The following is a 14,660-nucleotide window of genomic DNA, read 5'->3' as shown; positions in this document are numbered from 1 at the left end:
GACTTGATCAAATAGTTTCCTCTTTTCAAAAAGATAAAAATAAACAGTAATAACTAGATTTCACAAGAATCTATCCATTTAAGAAACATTTACTGAATGCCTCACCTGTGACAGACACTGTGTTGGGTACTGTGAACACATTTGAACACCCATTGTAATCCAGGGGCAGGAAGTAGACAAATATAACAGACAATGTTTTATCTGTTGCACATAAAACACACACATAACAAACCTGCTTGATTAACTTAATTGCTAAAATAACAATAATACCACAAATCACTAGGAAATTATAATTTACACATGTACTCTATGTACACTATATATTGCTATAAGTTAGACTTTATATGTACATATTATTGAACAATATTTGTTGTTTTACATAAAATTAGGTATCAACATTTAATACAACCCATTTCATACACCAGTATTGTTTTGATTAATAGTGTACAACATTTTATTTTATTGCCTGTTCCCACAACCCTTTGCTTGTTGTATTTCGAAGTTCATTTTTAACTGTCATTGATTTGCAAAAGCTCTCTCTATTAAGATTATTAACCCTCTTTCTGTCAAATGTGTTATAAAGCTTATTTTCCCTGGTTTATCATTTGCTTTTTTATATGACTAAGGGATTATATAATTTAGAGAAGATTTAAATTTTTAGATAGTCAAGTTAAAAAGATCTGTGTGTGCACCTGAGTTGCATATGAGTGTCTATTCATTTTCTAGTTGGATTTATAAGAGTCGTGGTATGTGTTGAAGAAGCGATCCAAGGAAAGGATAGCTGCGTTTTTCCAGGAATCCATGAATCTTCTATGAAGGGAATAATAAATAGCCTGACTGGTACCATGGCTGGCCATTAATCTTGGTAGGTGAAGAGGAGAAGGTGGGAGAACCCCATCCCCTTGGGGAAGAGGCTGCACCCTCAGAGCTCCCGCTTCACATTGTGAAGGAGTTGCTACAATGAGGCATCACGTCCAAGGCCGTTCTTTGGATGGAGCATTAGCAAAAGAGGCAAAGGAAGTTTATTTAGCAAAAATTTTTTTCTTGCTTTCTTTTTACTCTCAAAATATTAAGACAAGCTGAGATTTAGATATGGAACTAGATGGGAACTTTTTACATGTGGCTCGATTGGATTGGAGGTCAATTAGCCTGCCTCTAACTTCATCTTGCAGAACTTTATGGTGCGTCAGGGAAAAGCATTATAAAAATTTGGAAACATGTGCCTTTGCCTGATTCTTTTGCTATGTACACCCTTCCTCAGAGACCTCCAAATGCACCTGGAGGGTGGCAGGGATCCTCTTTGATGGACTGAACTGGGTAAGTCAGGCTACCATTTCAGATAAGATTTATTTACAGTGGGACTTTGTACTGGGTAAAGCATCAACACAAGCGGGATGTGGTCCTTCCACCAACATGGAGAATGGCATGGAATCAGAAACACTCATGGAACAGGTAATCCTAGCATTACTCTTGAAAGACAAAAAGACTTTGCCAGGCAAAGGTCATTCCAAACAGACGAAAAGCATGAGTGAAAACTGGAATCACGAGAGCAACGCAGCCTCTGGACTCAAGGCCAAGTACATACAGAGCCTGTGCTAGTTACAACATGCTGCTCCTGTGGAAAGACATTTTGAGAAAGGTCCCCCTTGGGACTGACAAAGTAAAGACACACAACTTGGATGGATGAATTAGTAAAATGTGCCCCTTCTTTTGTGCTAAGTCAGCCCTGGGCCAGGGCCTACAGTTTGGGAAACAACGGAGGCAGGCTTTCAGTTCCCATTCACCCCATGGCGCACGCATCTCAGAATCCTACCTAGAGGTCTGCATCAGTCTTATTACTTTTTAAATCCACCCCTCACTTAGGAGACTGTAACAGTCTTGTTATTTCTGTTCTGTGCATGTGTCCTTATACTCCACATTCTATAGGTTGCTGAACGATGTTTATAAGTGCAAATTTGATCATACTCTATTTCCCTGCTTCTTCTTTGACCATAGTAGTAGTTCTTCTTGTTTTTTCAATTTTTTATTATTTTTCTATTACAGTTGTCCCATTTTTCCCCCATTGGTCTCCCCTGCCCCACCCTCTTCCCCCCTCTCCCACAGTCAACCCCCCTCCCTGTTGTCCATGTCCATGGGTCATTTATACGAGTCCCTTGACTAGACCCTTCCGCTTGTTTCCCCCCTTCTCCCTCTCCCCACTCCTCTCTGGTCACTGTCAGTCTGTTCCTTGTTTACATGCCTCCGGTTCTATTTTGTGTGTTTGTTTGTTCTGTTCATTAGGTTCCTGTATTAGGTGAGATCATATGGTATTTGTCTTTCGCTGTGTGGCTTATTTCACTAAGCATAATACTTTCCAGTTCCACCCATGGTAATTCTTAAATCCATCAATTAGACCCAACATTCTTTTATAACAAATGTTTGTAGCCAGTTGTTTGTAAACAATATCCTCCTTTCTGTACCCACATACCCTTTTAAAATGACTTTGCAGCTTGTGCCAAAAGATGGAGTTTATTATCCCATCCTTTGAATCTGGGACTCTGCATGAATTGTCGTGTTAAATGAAATACAGAAGAATGACAGTGCGATAGGTCTGGGCCTAGACTTGCATGGTTGAGACCCCTGTCTCTGCAAGGTGACCAAGGCTAGGCTAGCCTGCTGGAGGATGAGAGACACAGACCAGAGCTGAAGCAGCCCAGTTGTCCCAGCTGAGGCCCGAGAGATGTGAGAAAGTCCAATCCACATCAGCAAAGCCTACTACCTGACCTCTGAGGGTATCTAGAATCATAAGGGAGTGCAATCTCAATTACCAACCCACAGAATTGTGAGCTAATTGAGTGTTGCTTGTTTAAAGCTACAAAGTTTTGGGTCGGTTTATTATACACTGATGGCTAATTGATTTAGCTATCTTAAAACGAAACACAAAGCTGTTGAAACTTCTATGCACTCAGTATTTTAAAAAGTCAATTAAAGGTCCTAATTATAATAAAGGAGAATTAAAGGGCAATCATTTATAATAAAATAACAGAAACTTCAATATGTAAGTTCTTTGAAAAGACTACCAAAAAGGCATAATAAAACAGTAAGAGGATTGAGCCTATACCTATAACACCTAATGTATCAGAAAATAAAAAAAGTTTTTCTCGCTTTACATGATAATTACTTTCTGGAAAACTTAATGCCTCTCAAAATAGCAATGGTTTCTTTGTGTTTATATCTCAAATAGAATAAGAAACTATGGTCTCCTAATTATTGCATGAAACTGACTGAAGGAATGTTCACTAGGATTTAAAAAGCTACATGCAACTGGAGTCAGTTCTTTGTTGGGCAGAACTGACCTGCGCATTGAAGGATGTCTAGCAGTACTAGTCCCTTCCATTTAATGGCAGCGACCTCCAATTTCTGTGGCAACAGCAAACTGTCCTTCCAGACTTCCAATAAATCTTCCTAAGGTGGTATCAGCCCCGGATGAAATGACTGCTCTGTTGAGTCAAGTGTTGGCTCCTGCAGTGGTTGCATGTATTGTATATAGTATGTCACAGTGTCCCGCATTAGGATAGTCTGTTCATAGGCTCCTGCTACAACAAACAAGCTCTTTGCAATCATGAACCATCTTGGTATTCCTGGAAGCCAGGAAGTGGATGTCATATAGAAATGCAATATATCACAGTGTATAACAAAAGCAAAATCTATCTTTCTAGGAGACGTGTCAAGGAATTGCACCATATTAATGACTATATAAATTAATATATAAAATGTGAAGTTAGGTCAGTGAAGTAGTGCCAGGTGGGAGGAGCAGTCAAATGGTAAAAATGTAGAAAAATCTTTTGCTAAGTCAAAAAACTGAAATTAAAATGAATCTATCTACTTTTTATAATTAGATGGATGTCTTATGATTTGATTTAGCTTTAAATAAGTAGGAAAATTAACATAGCCTACAAATAAGTTTGAAATAATAATTTTGTGAAAATTGGCATCTGAAGTAACATTTATTGTTTGTGTGAATAAAAAGTTTATTTAAAGATCGAGGGTGGAGTTGGGTGCTAAGAGTGGCTTATTGAAATCAAATCTCTAAAGTAATCAACATAACAATTACACTAATGATTTTCCTACCAGAAAAATTGAGGATGTGTAGACTTTCCCATGACCACAGGGTGAGTCAAGGGAACAAGGAATCAAATTCATGATTTCCAGTCCCAGACCATCATTTCATTATTCAAGAAGACCTAGATCTACCACTCATGGGAGGTTAGCCCAAAGCTCACAAACTAGGTCAGTGGATGAAGTGTTTCAATTCACAGGATGAAATGATGGGCATGGACCTGGTAAATTGTATTTGCAATTATTTTCTTAATTATCACTGCAGGGTAATTTCCGCAGATAGGGTGCATAGTGTGGGAAGATATTTTCCCCTTCACATCAAGGGGTAGGGCAATTGAAGGTCTTCTATGCCTGCTCTAAGGTGGTGCTAGTATCTGATATCCCCTAAAGACAGCAGTTCATGAGTGTATGTAGTTTACAACTTATTCACATGACATCCAAAAAAAAAAAAAATGGTGAATTTGGAAAAGAAAATTAATTAAACTGGATGCTTGGTCATGTGGACAAAAAATAAGCTTTTTGGCCACACCTTTCACTTTTCAATCCGTTGTTTTAGTCTTGTATATACACCATGAAATAGGCTTTTTTTTTGGCTTCTGTCCTGTAAAAGACTATAATGTGAGAATATGTTTTTCATTCTTATTTTTCTTTCCATGTACTTGATAGGTCTGGGAAACTATTCTCTTCTGGCTTCTATCACATTGCCTATTATCAAGTTTAGGTAAAACAGAACCTGGGAACACAATTCATTCATTTCTTAAGAAAATGGAGATGTGATTATCTGAAAAGGAGAAAAAAAAAATAAACCCCTACAAAACAGGCATAAACACCAAACTAAGACTCAATCTCACAGCTGAAGAAAACAAAGAAGAACAATCAGGCAGAAGAACAAAACTGGGTATAATGGGAGGAAAGATGAAATGAAAGAGAGGCCAGCAAAACTAAAGACTGAAGAACTGTGAGCAAATGACCTTAGAAAAAGATGAAAGAAAAGGACAAGGACAGTGAGAAAGAGACCAAGAGAAAGCAACGAAAGGGGCTGAGGAAGATCAAGGTTTTCTTCCCCACTGTTCTTTCTTTTTTTATTATTATTTTTTCCCTTCATATCACATTTCTGCTTCCAGCAGTGAAAGAGAGAGAAGGTAAGACTTCTAATTTCGAAACTGTGTGCACTTTAAATGCTCCTTTTCTGACCAACCTGGCACCTAAAAATAGTGCATAAGAAGATGTCCCGAATTCTTATGTCTATAATCAGATATTTTTTCTTCTCTTGAAAAGATATATGTCAGTAATTGTTCTGTTTCAGAAAGTACTTTTGACAATGCTGATTTTATATCCCTAAGTGCCCCCTAGTGACAAGGTCCAATTTTAAAATCTTTCACAGCAATTTTGTTCTGACTGTGTCCTTTACCCAGTACAAATGTGGCAGTCTCAGGCACAAAGCAGCCAACTTATTATCAATTTATTTTAATTAGGCAGAGAGGAAAGTTTCTTGAGTGGGTTTAGGACACTATAGGAGGGAGTTACTGTTCTTATTTATGAATTAATTTGTACTTGGAAAAATCTATGGGTCCCTCCCTATTGAGCAGGTCTCCTTCAGTTATACTATTATCCTCCTCCTTCTCTGTTAAGTTATATTTAAACTCAGATTCCTGACATATTTTTCATTCATCTTGTGAAAGAATATAATGGCAGCAGCACATCCGCGAAGAAAAGGTGTGTCTCTCTACAGCTCTTTTTCAGTTATGATTTCTCCTGACCACTTCTGATATTATTACAAACTCAGCACCATAGCTAAGAGAAAAATGCTGCAATCATAAAAATTTAGATTTAAATACTAATTTAGTAATGTTTTGTGGGATCTGGGGCATGCTATGTTGTTTCATTAAGCATCAGTTTTACATCTGTAAAATGGGAATAACAATAAAAGACTATTGTGGGGATTAAGTAAGGCGTTTAATTTTTAGCAGCATATCTGCATATATCTAAGGCTTAATAAATGAGTCATTATGATGCACAGCTCAATAATTGATATATTATCCTATCCTTCATTCTCTTTAAAAAATACTTGGTAGAAACAATTGAAATGCTCTGAAGCAGAGACACAGTGACCTTTAAATAGACTATGCACCATGTTTACTTCTAATCAATGCTATTTTTAGATTCTGTTTAGAGCCTAAGTGCTCAAGAGCTTAACTAGAACATTCAACAAACGCAGTTCTGCTGTAACATGTTGAATAAATTATCTGAAAACAAGCAAGCAGGAGATATTCAAACTTTTCTCAGTATAATCATTTAATGTATTTACATATTCTTGAGCATATTATTCTCATTTTATTGATGACGAAGCTAAGGCACAGAAATATTACATCAATCGGTCTCAGTGGGGGGAAGAGACAGCTCTGCAGGGCAGGTATCAAATTCTCCTGGAGGAATTGATTTTCCCAGATAAACACCCCCAGGCTCCTCCAGGGACAGGAGACACTTACGAAGAGAATAGCTCTGCCTTTGCAGCCCCCAAGCTACTTTCAGGACGGATAGAAGATTAGAGAACACTGGGTTAGTAACTGATCTTGAATAAGAACCTAGGTCAATTATGCTTACATTTATTTATATTTCTATAGCTTCATAAGAGAAATCACTTCTAATTCTGATATTCAGAACTTGCAGCTTTAAATATTTCTGGTTTTCCTCAGCTCCACTCTCAGTACTGTTCTAGTCCTATTTCTATCACCTATTTAAAGACCTACTTAAAAGGAAAACTGATTAGCATGAAGTTAAAAGGATCAGTTTGCAGTTGGAATTTTTTTCTCTGATGTAATCAGAATAATAGACTTTAGCCAGTGCCCTGAAGAGAAAGAGGTTAGCTGCTCTAGGCTTTATTAATTTTTCATATTTATTCTTTGGCCAGGATCAAAAGCTCATTGATGAATCTATACCCCAGGCATGGGGAGGGTATGTTATATTCATAGAAGTCAACTTATTTCAATGAATTTGGGGTAAGTAAGTACTTTCATTGTTCTGAAAACTTTTCTAGCAATGCATGGATCATGAACTGAGTTTAAAACGGCGTTCCTTGCCATATAAATTTTTACTGTAATTCTGTTTAGCCTGTTTTATCATTTAATTTTCATTCACTTGATTTTAGGTAGGGCTGAAATATCCAGACATCTGTAACTCCTTATCCTCATAGCGTCCTAGTGTGTCACATATATAGCTGTAATAATTGTTTCTGAAAACTATTTCCCATCTCCAGTTGCATATCTGTTCTTTTGTACTAAAATTTGTCACCCCCTTTCCCTTTCTAGATTCACATGACCTACATGACTGCTTCGCAGTCTTCCTGGGATTGCTGCAATTTGGGAAATTACTTCTGCTTAACCTGTCACATTAAAAAGGTTCATGGGATGGTCTAAGCTCATTGATTAGGACCAAGTCAGAGCAGCAGGCCAAGCTGAGTAGCTTCAGTGCTTGCAAACAGGACACTGGTAAATGTGCAGAACCCAAGTTGGTGAACTTGTCATGACAATATCAGGCCCAGTCTGAGCAGGCAAGATAAGCACAGTGTATTTTCAAAATTCCAGTTCTCACCCTGTGTGTGTGTATGCGTGTGTTGTGTATGCACATGTGCATTCCCATTCATCCCATGGAGCTCACCTCAACCTCTTAAGATCCCAAGTTCAAAACACACAATTCCCACCCTTTCATCAGTTTCCTTAGTGCAGAAACTCTAATTTTAGTCCCTTGCACCAAAATGTGAATTGTTGACATGGTGTTATCTCTGTGCTTAAGTATTCCCTTCAACTGAGTCATGAAATGGCTACCTCCTATTAAAGAGTACTTCAGTCATCAGAGAATAGGTGGGGGAAATACTAAGTTGGTGAATGTGGACCTCTTTCAAAATATGTATAGTCTTCCTTCATCTAAGTTTGACCCTGCCTTTGAGAGATGATGGAACCTTGGCAGATCTAAACTGATTTTCTTGGACATTACTCTTCAATAACTGGCTTTTTAAAAAATTTAATCATAACCAGATACCTCCCTTGATTTGACCAGAAGATAGTGCTAATTTAAAAAAACTATATATATTATTTATTAAATACATCATGCTTGTCATATAGGTGACATTCCATAAATTATGGCTAGATGAATGAATGAATGACTTTTTGACTATGTGCTACAAATTGTGTGTACATATTTTGAGTTCAGCCTGCTTGACCAAAACACAGTATTCTAGAAGTCAGAGTTTAGGTTCCAGTTATGTGCAGGCCAGTGTGCTTTGCTTTGTTCTATGATCATTGGCTGTACTTCTGACCATGATTCCTTTTACATGTATCTTGTTAAATGCAGAAGGGGTAATACAAAAGGGTATGGACATATGAAAATTCCATCATTAAAATTGTCCCCAGAGATTCCTAAGCCTCTTCTTTGTCTTCTTCATCTTCTTTTTTTTGCATTCTTATTTCTTCTTTCTGTTCTGGCTGAATGTTTATTTTTCCCTTTTGTTCCAAACCATTGATTTGAATCCCAGCTTTCTTCCCTTCACTGTTGGTTCCCTATATATATATATTTTTTATTTCACTTTGTGTAACCTTCATTTCTTCCTTCATTTTTTTTTTCTGTACTTAAGGAGTTCTCTGAACAGCCTGATAACCAGTGTTTTGAACTCTTCATTGGATAGGTTTGCTATCTCCATTTGGTTTAGTTCTTTTTCTAGGGTTTTGTTCTGTTCTTTCATTTGGGCCATGTTTCTTTGCCTCCTCAATTAAGCACCCTCCATGTGTTTGTTTTTGTGTATTAGGTTGAGCTGCTTTTACTCCTTGTCTTAGAAGCATGGCCTGTGTAGCAAAGGCACCTGCAAATTGTGTGGAGTGGAACCTTAGGTAATTGCCAGGGCATGGTCACCCCCTTCATTGCTTTGTAACTTTAAACACACCAACATCTGAATCACATGGTTGCCAGAAGGAGAAGAGGAAGAGCAAGAATTGAAAACTTACTTGAAAAAATAATGAAGAAAAACTTCTCAAATTTGGTGAAGGAAATAGACATCCAAGTCCAGGAAGCACAGAGAGTCCCAAACAAGCTAGACCCAAGGAAGACCACACCAAGGCACATCATAACTAAAATGCCAAAGGTTAAGGATAAAGAGAGAATCTTAAAAGCAGCAAGAGAAAAGAAGAGAGTTACCTATAAAGGAGTTCCCATAGACTATCAGCTGACTTCTCAAAAGAAACTTTGTAGTCAAGAAGGGGCCAGCAAGAACATCCAAAGTGATGAAAAACAAGGGCCTACAACAAATATTATTCTATCCAGCAATGATATCATTTGGAATGGAAGGGCAGATAAAGTGCTTCTCAGACGAGGTAAAGCTAAAGGAATTCATCATCATCAAGCCATTATTACATGAACTATTAAAGGGACTTATTTAAGAAAAAGAAGATCCTCAAAATAGTAAAATGTCAATAAACTCAGAACTATCAACAACTGAATCTAAAAACTAAAACCAAAAATAAACTAAGCTAACAACCAGAATAGAAATAGAATCATAGGTATGGAGGTAATTTGGAGGGTTATCAACTGGGAGAGGGAAGGGGGAGAAATGGGGAAATGGTTCAGGGATTAAGAAGAATAATTGATAGGTACAAAATAGAATAGTAAGGAAAGGGAGAAGTCAAAGAACTTATGCACATGACCCATTGACATGAACTAATGGGTGGGGGGTTGCTGTAGGGAACAAGGGTACCAGGTGGAGAGGGGCAAAGGGGGAAAATTAGGACAACTGTAACAGCATTATCAATAAAATATACTTAAAAACCCATTATTATAAAATCTAAATCAGGATAAGACAGCTCTACATCTACGTATTCAGAGTGTTAATAATCTCATAAAGCCAAGATAATCAGAAGCAGAAATATCAAAATTCAACTGTGGATAGGGGTATCTAAGTTACCAGATATACTTCTAGCTACTTACTAAAAACAGGTTTAAAATATAACTTAAACAGTAGAAAATGAATGAGGTCAAAGTTCACATTTATAATGTAGAATATAAACTTCCCAATCTGTACCACATCTGTGAAAAGGAAAACATGGACCAACAGAAGCCATGAAGGGCACCCACTATAGAGAGGCAGCCTGACGCAGTGTTGATTCTGAGACCTGGCGCTAACTCATGTATTGTATTAAGTATCTAAACAAATAGAAGTAAAGCCCTTTGATATTCACTTGAGAATAATGCAGTGTATTAATGGTTTTAAATTCTACCTGTATTATTCATTATTTTCTTAGTCCCTCTTTGTAATTGAGAAAAAAAAAGAGAGAGAGCAGACAGCCTCATAGCATGGGTTAACACCAAGACCAAAACAGAACTAAAAATCTTTCTACCTTTCATTCAAATTTGCCCTTATAAGATGGGAAGGGAAACCTATAAGGTAAACTTGGAAAGAAGAACTTAGAAGGGATTAAAAGAGAAGTTTTGTCATTCATTCATTCAACAAAACTTTCTGAGACCTATGATGTAGTAGGAAATATGCTAGCTGGTGACAGTTCAGGAATGAAGATAGTCTGGTTAGAAAGGTATGTTGAACAAAATTACCTAAATAATTATATAATTATAATTGTGGTAACTGATATAATGAAGTAGAGGGTGTTAAGCTAGTAAAGATCAGGGAAAGCAAATCTAGTCACAAAAGGAGCTGAGAAGACTAGAGAATTTCCTGGAGAAAGTGATATTTAATCTGGACCAGGAGGAAGTGATACTTAATACAAAATCATGGGGCGGGGAGGGATGCGATGAAGTGGAGAGAGAATTTTTGGGATAAAGAATAACACCGGGCCAGGAAGGCGACTTTGTGATCAAGTTGCTGAGAGAAGCTCACACAACAGAAGGGTCGGTCAGAAGAGAGTAACAGGAAGTGTGGGAGGCCGGTCAGCAGGGAAAGGGCAGATCACATAAGGTCATGGAAAGGCATTTGCATTTTATTATAAGGACAGTGGGAAGCCTTTAAAACATTTCAAGATGTGAAGTAACACATCAGGTCTGCCTCTGGCACAATTCATTCTGGCTGCGATATGGACAATGGGCTGGAGTGGAGTCAGAGTGGACACAGGGAGAGCGGCTAGAGGGCTGTTTCTATAGCTAGGAGATCGTAGTGGATGGAGAAGCATTGAAAGAAACAGCATGATATCTGTTTTGAAGGTAACATTGATAGGACTTGATCATTGGATATGTGACCTAAGAAAGAAGGAAAGTGACAAGAGGCGTGTTTCTAGGAGGGGCAATTAGGTGACATTTACTGAGATGAGGGATGAAGGAGAAGAGGCAGGTTTGAGGGCTACAGTAACAGCATGCCAATAGGCAGCTGCTCACAGGGCTCTGATGTTCTGAAGGCAGGCACGGGAGCAGAGAGGCTGGTCTATAGGAGTGGATGAAATCACCAGGGAAAGAGTATAGAATAAAAAGTGGGGTGGATCTAGAGCCAAGCTAAGAAGAATCTAATATGTAAAATTCAGATGGAAGAAAATAGCTTCTCCAAGGGTGAGGGAAGGAACCATCAGGCAGGGAAGAGGAAAACCTGTTTTTCAAGGAGAGACTAATAGATGAAGACAGGTCAGGTCAGATTGATGGGGAAGTGTCCCTTTGAATAATTAGCAAAGTCAGCCAGTGGAGTGGTTGGCACAAATCCAGATTGGTGTGGACAGGGAGTAAAGGGATGCGCAGTGGGGAAAAAAGCAGATGGCTCTGTTTAGAGGGGGAAAGAGCTGTAGTCAGAAGAGAATACCAGATGCAGGGAGGACTTTTACTTTATTTTTTAAAGGAGAAAATAGAAATATTGATGAAAGTCGCCATAGAGAGGATGAATTTGAAGATTCAGGAGGAAAAGTGAGGAACCCATTCAGGAACATACCCAGGAGGGTTGAAATGGGATCCAGAGCTCAGGTGGAACTCACCATTCATGGCAGGTGGGTCCACTTCCTCCGTTGTAACAGGAGACGGTTGCGGGAGGAGAGGAATGCAACAACAGAAAATTGCTCACAGATTTGGGGTAGATATTGGAGCTAGTTCTCTGCAGGTGGCTTTTGTTAACTTCCCTGAAACATAAAGCAAGTAACTCCAGCAAAAGAGGGGTGTGGAAGATGGGGGGCTGGGGATGAAATTTCAAACCAGGGTAGGTATGAAATGATTATGGCAGGGAATGACCTAACCAGAGAAATAATTTCTGAATGACAAATGGGTTCTTTTAAGTATTTGCAGTAAGAGGCAATTAGTCAGAAATTGAAGTACTGTATCAGATGTAAATCCTAAAAGCATTATCCTCCCCCTTAAACATGGTATATTATTCAGTGTAGTTCATTGCATAATTTATAATTCCCCACAACTTAAGTCTTTCAGCTTTGAAACTCTGTTTTGAGCAGAAGTTTATTCAAGTGGAAAACACTTAACAGCAAAAAGTGAAAATTAATTGCAAAAAAAGGTGTGAAACAAGTTCCTTTCTAGGCCAAGAGGCATACCTTCATTTAGCCACCTCCCAGCCGTCTGTACCTGCTCCTTTCTCTGCCTCCCTGTTTTGCTTTCTGACTCCTTTATCACCCAGCACAGCGCTGACTACTCCATAATACTGGTATTTCTAATTGTATCTTGAGATGTAAGGTTGTGGCAGGCTCTTGGCTTTTTATTCTTGTTTGTTTGGTTGGTTTCTTCCTTTCTTTTGGCAAAAATACTAAAACTCCAAATTGGAAATCAAGGGAATCATTTGCAGCTGCTCTAGCTCTTCTTCCTGTGCCCCTCTCTCTTCTACATACAGGAACATACCTGCATATTTTAGGTAGGTTTTTGCTCAAATATCAAGAGAGAAAAGAGGCTCGGTTGGATTCTATTGAACATTGTCCTGCACTTTATGTATTATAGGTAACTCCAATTCAGTAATAGAATATCAAGACTTTAATAGTGAAAGGATCTTAGAGACATTTAATTTCCTTTCCAGCTGGGAAGCACACTCCATTTTATGGACAAGAAATTTACAGTGGTTTAACATGGGGCCCACAGAGTCTGTGAATTGGTGACCTCAGTCATCTGTGAATAGGGTATAGAACTAACTCCTGGTTGCGGGGAGGAGTTTACATGTTCATCTTTTCCTTTGCATGGCATTCTGTAGACGTTATTGCTTAAAAAACACTGGGTAATTTGAACATGTTGTTCAGAGTCCTTTGATAACAAAAGAAGCACTGATTCTTTGGGTTAATACAGGTTGCTAATCACCATCCAACTAAGATATAGGTTCTAGTATAATTTCCCTTCCTTCAGTTTAGAATTAAAATGTTACAGAAAAATGGGTAAAATAGTGCCAGTGAGTATGGTAATAAATTTCTGACATGTGCCATGCAATCTGTGAGGGTATTTCTTCACTTGGTCTGTGCTTTGAGGAGTAATGGAGTGAAAAATTAAATTAAATAAGCTTTTATTATTTGGTAGCTCTGTTGAAAAGGGTACCATCAGGTACTTAAAAAATGTATCTTCTGAAATACCTCTGAAGTTCTTTCACATTATTGAATGGTGAAAGAGCATTCTCTCATCTCCTTTACATTTTCCATTTTCCTTCTTTATGCCTTCGATGGAATTAAATCCATGGCAACTTTGGGTGGCATCAGAAATACACATAAGTGCATTAGTACCATAAGCCTTGGAGGTGAAACCAGGAAGCATAGACTCTAAATTAAACCAGCAAAAGTAACAATGTAATACTTTAATTGATTTTTAAATATCACTCTTTAACCTCAAATTTCTATGCAGGCTTGTATGTCTTAGATCTTGTAAATATTTCTATGGCTGCTAATATTTTTACTTAAGTGAAATTATATCATACTTAGTAATCAATTTCATTTATAACAAATCTAGAGATACATAATTTTTTTCTTTTTTATATGAAATAAATGTATCTATAATCACAAAACGATACTTGACAGTCGAAAGCAGAACCTAGCATCCTTGGCTTTTAGCCATGGGATTTAAGTGATGTTACCTTTCACTGCCTATAATGTTTTTCTCACTTCAACTGTGCTCTTTCAGACTATTATTATTTTAGCAACACAGGGAGGAAGAAGGGCCCCTCTCCTCATGCACTTCATTAAGATAAGTTCTTGACCATGTATGAATGTTAAATGACTGGAAGTAATTGTAAGGGTCATTCAATTCAGACATTCTCTTACAATCACCTGCAGTGATCATATGATCCACCAGTACAGAGGTAGGGCATGTGGAATGTTGGAGGGTGAGGTTTGGGGTTCCACAACCTTAGGTTTGTATGTCAACTCCACACCTACTACTTGTGGGGCTGAGGACAGAAACCTCTGAGCCTTGGGTTTCTCACCTACAACACTTCCATTCACTGAAATAACCCTGTTCTTAGTGCGGCAAGTAGCACTCTTAGAAACACCTTGGAAACATAAATCTTGAAACACCTCTCTACATGCATTACAGAAAGGTCAACACATCTGTGAAACAAAACAAAGCAAAACCAAACCAAACCAGATCCCATGACTCCTAATACATCATACTATAGGGGA

At 38.0% G+C, this 14,660-nt stretch overlaps 1 protein-coding gene and 1 long non-coding RNA gene across 4 annotated transcripts in view; one reads left to right on the top strand and one right to left on the bottom strand.

Moving 5' to 3' along the window:
* The window catches only part of CHST9 (carbohydrate sulfotransferase 9), a 192,217-nt gene that overhangs the window by 71,422 nt on the left and 106,135 nt on the right, over positions 1–14,660 (bottom strand). The gene's annotated exons all lie outside the window — the stretch shown is intronic.
* The window catches only part of LOC150002720 (uncharacterized), a 114,216-nt gene continuing 106,118 nt past the window's right edge, over positions 6,563–14,660 (top strand). For 2 of the 3 annotated variants that reach the window (XR_016512722.1, XR_016512723.1), the window contains exons 1-2: positions 6,563–6,657; positions 7,010–7,097. This is a non-coding gene — a long non-coding RNA (uncharacterized LOC150002720). Of the gene's footprint in view, positions 6,658–7,009; positions 7,098–8,899; positions 9,461–14,660 lie in introns of those variants that run through there. The other variant, XR_016512721.1, reaches the window with a different exon arrangement.

The sequence above is a fragment of the Furipterus horrens genome, unplaced genomic scaffold (assembly GCF_987537825.1).
Source record: "Furipterus horrens unplaced genomic scaffold, mFurHor1.1.pri manual_scaffold_8, whole genome shotgun sequence".
Classification (NCBI taxonomy): Eukaryota; Metazoa; Chordata; class Mammalia; order Chiroptera; family Furipteridae; genus Furipterus; species Furipterus horrens.
The sequence above is the reverse complement of the archived record's forward strand: the minus strand, read 5'-3'. Positions and strand labels throughout refer to the sequence as shown.